Source organism: Cibotium barometz, chromosome 37, assembly GCF_041138505.1.
Source record: "Cibotium barometz isolate CiBa-2024 chromosome 37, ASM4113850v1, whole genome shotgun sequence".
In the NCBI taxonomy this organism is placed as follows: Eukaryota; Viridiplantae; Streptophyta; class Polypodiopsida; order Cyatheales; family Cibotiaceae; genus Cibotium; species Cibotium barometz.
In genome coordinates this window covers 14,671,593-14,679,092 of record NC_141082.1, presented here as the reverse complement: position 1 = coordinate 14,679,092, position 7,500 = coordinate 14,671,593, and the positions used below count along the sequence as shown (strand labels likewise).

Sequence of the window (7,500 nt, the reverse complement as noted above, 5' to 3'; positions counted from 1 at the left end):
TACGACAAGGGCATCGCACCCTGCAGAAACGTCGATGTGATGAAGAAGGCGTTAAATGCTATGATCAATGGCCCTCCTGCAGACCAGGAGGTTGCCAGGATGGAAGGTGAGCATCCTCAAGAGAGCGAGTTTTCTGAAAGAGGTGCTGATTCTTACTATAGCCAGAGGGGAGAATGTAAAATTGCTGTTGTGCAGAGTCAAGCCAAATTGAGAAATTGGAAAATGCAAACCCACCTTGAATGCATGCCCAGGCTGCTACAACATGCCACATTACTGAGTATTCTGGGCATCCGAAGGACTGGATGGTCAACTACCTCCCCACATGCTAAACCCAGGTATCTGACATGATCAAGGATGGTCTCCGAATCCCCGCATATCTGACATGTTAAGGCTATATTTTATGCCTAGTGTAGGTAGAAGGCGTGTTCAAGATAAATGCAGAGAACAGCCAGCAACAACGGCATCGTGCCATATGACATTGGTATACATTGTTTGGCAGGGCTAATCAAGGTGCAACACTTTTTGCTTTGTGCTCTCATGTAACGATGAATGAAGCTGAAACTGATGTTAATGCTATGCATGATTAACCTAAATTAGGGTGAGGCCATATCATACCTCCCCTTCCAGGTTTTTAGGCTGTCCTCCACCTCACTCAAGCTATGTGGGTTGATGGATGATGAATGCCCTTACCCTCTAGCATGATAAGAGTGTTGATAACTTTCTTCACATATGCTGTTAGGAACCTTGGGATGCATGGGTATGGCTTTAATGGAACTTGGTTGGGGCTTTGTTGAGGATATGTGAGTGAATAAAAGGTGGGATACCTGAGGATCTACATCGGGTAGCTTGTATGTGTGTGTGTGGTCGACAAGGAATGAGGCATCCAATAAAAGACTTTATAAGTGTGTCCAAAGCTATAAGAGAAATTTGATGACCACAAAAGAATGTTGGTTATATGCAGCTCCTCTCTGTTCTTAGTAGGCAAGAGCAACATATAAGCATGGTTATCAATTGAAGTTTACCCTTTTGGGATGTCCCTTGCCCTTCTATGGCATCTTTGATGACCACAAAAGAATGCTGGTTATATGCTGGTTATATGCAGCTCCTCTCTGTTCTTAGTAGGCAAGAGCAACATATAAGCATGGTTATCAATTGAAGTTTACCCTTTTGGGATGTCCCTTGCCCTTCTGTGGCATCTTGCCTTGCACCAAAAGGCTGCAAACCATGCCCCAAGGGAAACTTTATTTTTAATATCTCGCAGGTACATCACAAGAATGTTGTCTAAGTTTGGTTGGAAGGGGATCAAATGCTTGTCTATGAGTACATGTCTCTGAGACTCTCACACGGGCAAGATACTTCTTTTGGTGAAGCAAGCACTTGTTTCCAATTTTTACAGTTGTGTGCTCTCAGAGCATGCATGCATACATACATACATGGGGATATGCATGCGTGCACACATAGGTACATACATAGACAAACATACATACTATATGCATGCACATGCCAGTACATACATAGACATACATACATGCATGCATATGCCCTTTCATACATGCAGACATATGCATATGTCCATACATACTTGCATGCATACATATATCCATACATAGATACATACATCCAATGGAACTAACACAACAATTTGGTCTGGATTTTGCTTAAATAAGAGTAGCAAATGTCTGTATTTTAATAGATAGAAAATGGTAGTCTTTGAGACAATCGTGGTGGGTAAGATATTGGTACTTCATTGAAGGTGGTCCTTCATCGAGCTTCCATGCCTATTACTTTTGTGACTCAGCATAGAGGAAGGCTAAGACAGGTAGGCAACCAAGGTGGTCCAGAGGGCAAAGGCAGGCATGGTGGCAATCCAAGGCCTGCAAATAGGCCAGTCTAGAGGAGGGCTAAGGTGGCCAGCTAAGGTGTGCACATAGGCCATCCACGGGGCACCCAGGAGGGTTTGTTGTACGGCTAGGTACAGGCCCAGCCTGTTATGGGATGCAATCGAGAAGGGCCATTCAAACCACGTATAGTGCTTGGGTAGCCATGATGTATGTCACCATTTGGCCACCCAATTGGTCCACCTGTGCTTTCTTATCATGTATGTACATTGGATTGGTGTCCATGGTAGTTGTTTATGCCGGGGATTGATGCCACTCATGTGATACTGTAGACTTGGCTTTCCGTTGGGACTTGTACCTCCGTGTTTGTACATGTCTGGAAATGCTTGGTGGATTGGTGTTCCATTGGGTTTGGTACCTCGTGTACTTGCCTGAAGCACGTCTATTTTGATATAGTCTCATGAACAGGGATTGTCCATACCAATGCTGCATTGCATAGCATCTTTATGTGCTTGCTTGCAATTGAAATTGCATGCTGTTTTCATGCTCGCTTGACCTATGCGTAGTTCCGGGCTAGGAGACGCTTGCTCGTGAACCGTGCGTGTGAAACTGTCTGTTGACATGGTTGTGTGGCAGGTGAACATGTGGTAAGTATTACCCAATCTAGGCTCCAATAGCCCTTAGGACTTAGCCAATATTTACAAGTGAGTGTGTTCCCACTTCATTAAAGTTTGGGTGCCCAAAAGTCACTTATAAATTATGACCGCTTCCAAGTTCACACTCACTGAAGTCCCGAGGTGGACAAGACTCAATGTCTAGGACCTGATCCTCCTTTTTTACTCTTAAATGGGCATCTCCCCATGTCCCTTCACCTGATTGGACCCCAATTCACTTACTTATTAAGAGAAAATTCATGTTTTCTCTTGATGAAGATTTTTGGAGGTTGAAAACTTTGTTTTTTCACCATTTCTCTCCATTTCCAAGCTCTCCATAGCCATACCCAACTTGCTAGGGTGTTTTCCAAGCTTCCAAGAGTGTTTCCAAGTGCTAATCACTCTCCCACTCACTCCCAATGACTGAAATTCAGCAAAACAGCTCTTATTTTTGCTGTAATTTCTGGTCGTTTTGTTGAAAATCCTAATTTCAGCCTTCCTTTCTCAAGTTGAACCATAGGGGAAGCTTTCCCAGGGTTCCTTTCATCCTCTTGAAGACTTTTGTCGCGAAGAAAGGCGACAAATCGAAGATCTCAACACTCCAAGGACTTCCATCGCAAAGACTTCCGTTGTCATCGACTCTACTTACTATTGGTAAGCTTTTATGCTTAAATATGGGAGCAAGTAGCAGGAGGGAGGAATTGGATTACAAGATCACATACCTTGTGTAGTGTTCTCTTGTCCTACGTGCTCTCTTGCAGATTGTTGCTACCATGTATTGGTGGAACAATAGAGAGCAGATGGTAGGGAACATGGGCACTTGAGAGGGTAGTGTGGGTTGCAAGTTTACATCGACAACCATTTTTTTGCAATATTGTATTCATATGCATTGGTATGGAAATCTGGTCAGAAATGCCCATGACACTATGTACTTGATTCTCCCAAGATCAATATACTTTATTTGAGGGAGGGGTTGGCCGTCCCGGCTCATTATGTCTCTTGTCAATTTAGCAATTTACTTCTTGTATTTGAGCAAGTGTCCGTAAAATCTTAGTGTATTTAAGTGTATTGATTAGCATTGTGTTCAACCAAGTTACACTGTAACGTACCAAAAAAGCAACGAACAGTGGGCTCTTGAGTCATAGTAATTAGGCCTCAAGCTCAGTGGTGGTTCGAGACACTGGCCACAATCTATCACGATCATGCAATGTGTACGATGTCGGGTCTACTTGTCATCATTTGGTTCATCTCTATTTTTGGAGACACTTCTATGGGACTGTCATTCCATAGAGCGACCAGATTTGTACCATGTTCACATGTGGCCAGGCTAGTGCCCCACTTGAAAGGGTCAATCATTTGGTGTCACAGGGACGAGAACCAGTTTTTGTGCCACCCGTGTGTGACCAGTTTTGTGCCATAGGAACGGGAGCCTGTTTGTTGGCTTCATCCGTCTTTGTCTACCTGCTGTACCCACCTCTAGTTTGCAGCTAGTATCGGCCTCTAATTTGTTGCCTCTACCCGTCTCTGTCTTCCAGCTTGTATCCGCCTTTGTCCAGCACTCGGTATCCGGTTGTACCAGCTTGTGTCTTGTAGTACCAGATTGTACCAACCTATATCTCACTGTACGTGGTTGTACTTGTTGTGCCAGATTGTACTTGTTGTACCAATCTATATCTCACTGTACGTGGTTATACTTGTTGTACCAGATTGTACCCTATTATAGATGTTGTACCAACATGTACTTGATTGTACCCGATTGTACATGTTGTACCAGCTTGTACTAGACTGTACATGACTGCACCTGTTGATGTACCTGCTATTGGAGTACCCAATTGTACCTGCAGTTGTACCACTTACTGTCCAGCATCTACTGTTGCCAGGACCCGCCTATAGTTTGGGAGTGCATTAAAGAGGGGATGAGCTTCTCTCTTGAGAATTGAATTTGAATATTTATGAGGTATTTATCTTTGTATTTCATATTCAGTAATTATTAAAATTAAATGTTGTTTGTACAAGTCTTGTCAGTCAAAATATCACACCATGTTGTCTTTATTAAGGCCACCAAGACGATGACTTTTTCCCATGAGTATCTTGACCGTGCCCTCATATTGTGAGAAGCCAGTGAAGGTCATTTGGGGTATGAGGAAAACTGGGAACAAAGCTGATTAGAGAGCACCAGGTATTGCTCCGTCCGTGGTGTTTCACCTTGCCAAGCGTTAGTACGGGCGTGTTTGTTGGTGCACGGTCCCGGAAGACCAGTGAGGGCAGGTGTTCACCCAATGAAGGTGGGAGATTATCTGTGACTTGGTCTATTCCGACAATTGATTCTTCACTGACAACATCTTATTGTTTATAAGTTGTACTCACTTCTTGTTATGGAGAAATCTGGCCTAGTGCGCGTGAACACTTGTACATATAAATACTCCAAGAAATACAATAGTATTGAGGGGGCCCGGCTCTTTTCGACCCCAATGATGGTGTCAAGTGTTCTTTAACATTTTTAATTTTAATGTTGCAAGAATTGTCCATTGTTTGAATTAGTTAAGTGATCTAAAATATGTGTATTTTATCTTTCGATTTTTCAGGCCTCCTATAGGGAACGGTTACGCTACCTATTAGGGTTGGTCAAATCACCTTTATGGCTAGTGGGTTCTCTTCATGAGACCACAAACTTGCCTCATCCGATTGCCCTTATACGTTGGTCTATCATGGCAGTCCTAGGGTTGGTGGTCAAACCACCTTTATGACTAGTTGCCCTTCATGCACTCAAAGCCAAGCAAAGGTTGAGAGAAAGCCATCTTTATGACTAGCTTCCCTTCATGCACACAAAGCCAAGCAAAGGTTGAGAGAGCCATCTTGTAGAGATGAAAGGTTACCTAAACAAGGAAAGTTGCATGGTTGGAGGTAATCTACTCTATTCTCACCATAGAGAAGGAGCAACATGTGATTGTAAGTCTCTACATAGAGATTCAATGACTATATAACTTCTTGGGTACAAAGAAGGATATCCAGAAAAAGTGCAAACTAGGGAAAATGAAACACTTTCCTAGATAGGCTAACTAGGAAAAAAAGTGCATAGATTTCTTTGCATAGAAAAAATTATTTACATAGAAAATTTTTTCTACATGGGAAATTTTTGTCTGTATAAGAATTTTTTTCCATGTAAGAAAAATTACGTGGGAAAAATTTTCTACACAAGAAAAATTTCGTATGTAGATAATTTTTCCTATACATTGAAATGTAAGCACTATTTTTCCTAGTTAGCCTATCTAGGAAAGTGTTTGATTTTTCCTAGTTTGCACTTTTCATAATTAAGCTCATGTTTATTTAGGAAATTATATAGTGAATGTTTATATATATATAGAGAGAGAATGAACAAAAGCTCCTTGTGCTCACTCTCCTCGAAAGAATGTGGAGAACTCTTCTTTGAAGAATGAGACTAGCCTCGCTAATAATTATTTCATACTTTGAAGCTAGTACGAGAGAGAGACTATAAGCACGAGTTGGTGAGCAAGACTTTTGAGGGGAGGCTTGAGGAGAAGAATGTGGAGGCTTAAGGAGCTTATCCTTCTGTTGAGGCTTATCCTTGTGTGGAGAGAGAGAGAGAGAGAGAGAGAGAGAGAGAGAGAGAGAGAGAGAGAAGAGGTGGTTTACATCCGGACTCCAACCAGCCTGTCGTGAGTGAAAGAACTTCACCAAAAAGGTCTTGGTCGTTAGATCTAGTCAAGTTATGAGTTAAGTAGTTTTCTACTGCATGTCCAAAGCGCAACCTAGCCTTGGATTCCAAAATTTACCAAATTGATGGCCTTAAAGGTACCTTGACCTTCATCTCAAACCCATTTATATAAAAAAAATCCCTCGGAATGGCCTTCTTTAGAAACTAAATTTTAAAGGTAGGCTTCTTATAAATCTTTGGAGGGCAATGAGGCTCGTTAAACTTAGGTTGCAATTTCAGCACTCATGTCTAGCAACCCCTAGGTGCATATGTGAAGAAGGAAAGAAAGGGGTGGGTTCACAAGTGTAGAAATTATCAAAAATGTGTTACTGCACAAACATGAGAAGATGGTTTTAGTGACATGTAAAGGGATCCAAGAAAAAAAATGCAGGGACAGTTTTAAGAAATACAACATGGACATATGCTCAAATCCAAGAACATGTCTTGTTTGTTCAAACATTAATGGGGCAAAGAGAGAGACTTGTTAACCTTATTGCATGCAAGTGGATTATCGTGTGAGTGTTTGGAGTATTGCATGACCATGATCTCTCTCTCTCTCTCTCTCTCTCTGTCTCACACACACACGTACACGTACACGCACATGCACACGTACACGCACACGTATTAGTTAGCTATCTATCCATCCCTATCTTGCAAGCCCACAAGGAATTGGGTTAAGGTTGAGCTCTTCCATAGCTCACCCATTTTGGAATGCACCATTAGAGTGACAGCTTTGGTGTGCAAGCATTGAGGTTCCCCATAAGAGGGGGTGACCATCGATGATCAAAGGAAAGCCTCGACATTTGGATAGAGGATCCATTGGAAGTCATGCTCAACCATCATCTACGTCCTCCCACATAAGCTTGGGTTCTCAAATCAGAGACTTCATCTTAAGAGGATCGTTTGTGTGATACTCCAGAAATAAAGAGACCTTAACACCGAACTCACCCAAGATGCATGTAGTCCCACCAATTGACCCTCCCCAAGAGCCAATCCCACTAATTGGCCCTCCCCAAGAGGCAAGTCCACCATGGCAAGATTTGAGTCCATCTAGGCTTAGGAGATGGGGATGAAACCATTTAGGGACAAGAGAAGCCAGCAGTGTTGGGAGAGACACTTAGGAGACCATTATATAGATGGTCTAGAAGCCAGCCCTTTAGCAAGACACCACTCAAGATATTATCACCATTATCATGACCCCACCACTGAAGATATCATCACCATCATTGTGACTCGAAAACTCACTATGGTTATCCACCGCACAACTATCGGGCCATTCCGATAGGATTTTTTT

The 7,500-nt window shown here is 42.4% G+C and overlaps 1 long non-coding RNA gene across 2 annotated transcripts in view; it reads right to left on the bottom strand.

Annotated features, from left to right (window-relative positions):
* The window catches only part of LOC147616979 (uncharacterized), a 129,517-nt gene that overhangs the window by 121,146 nt on the left and 871 nt on the right, over nt 1–7,500 (bottom strand). The gene's annotated exons all lie outside the window — the stretch shown is intronic.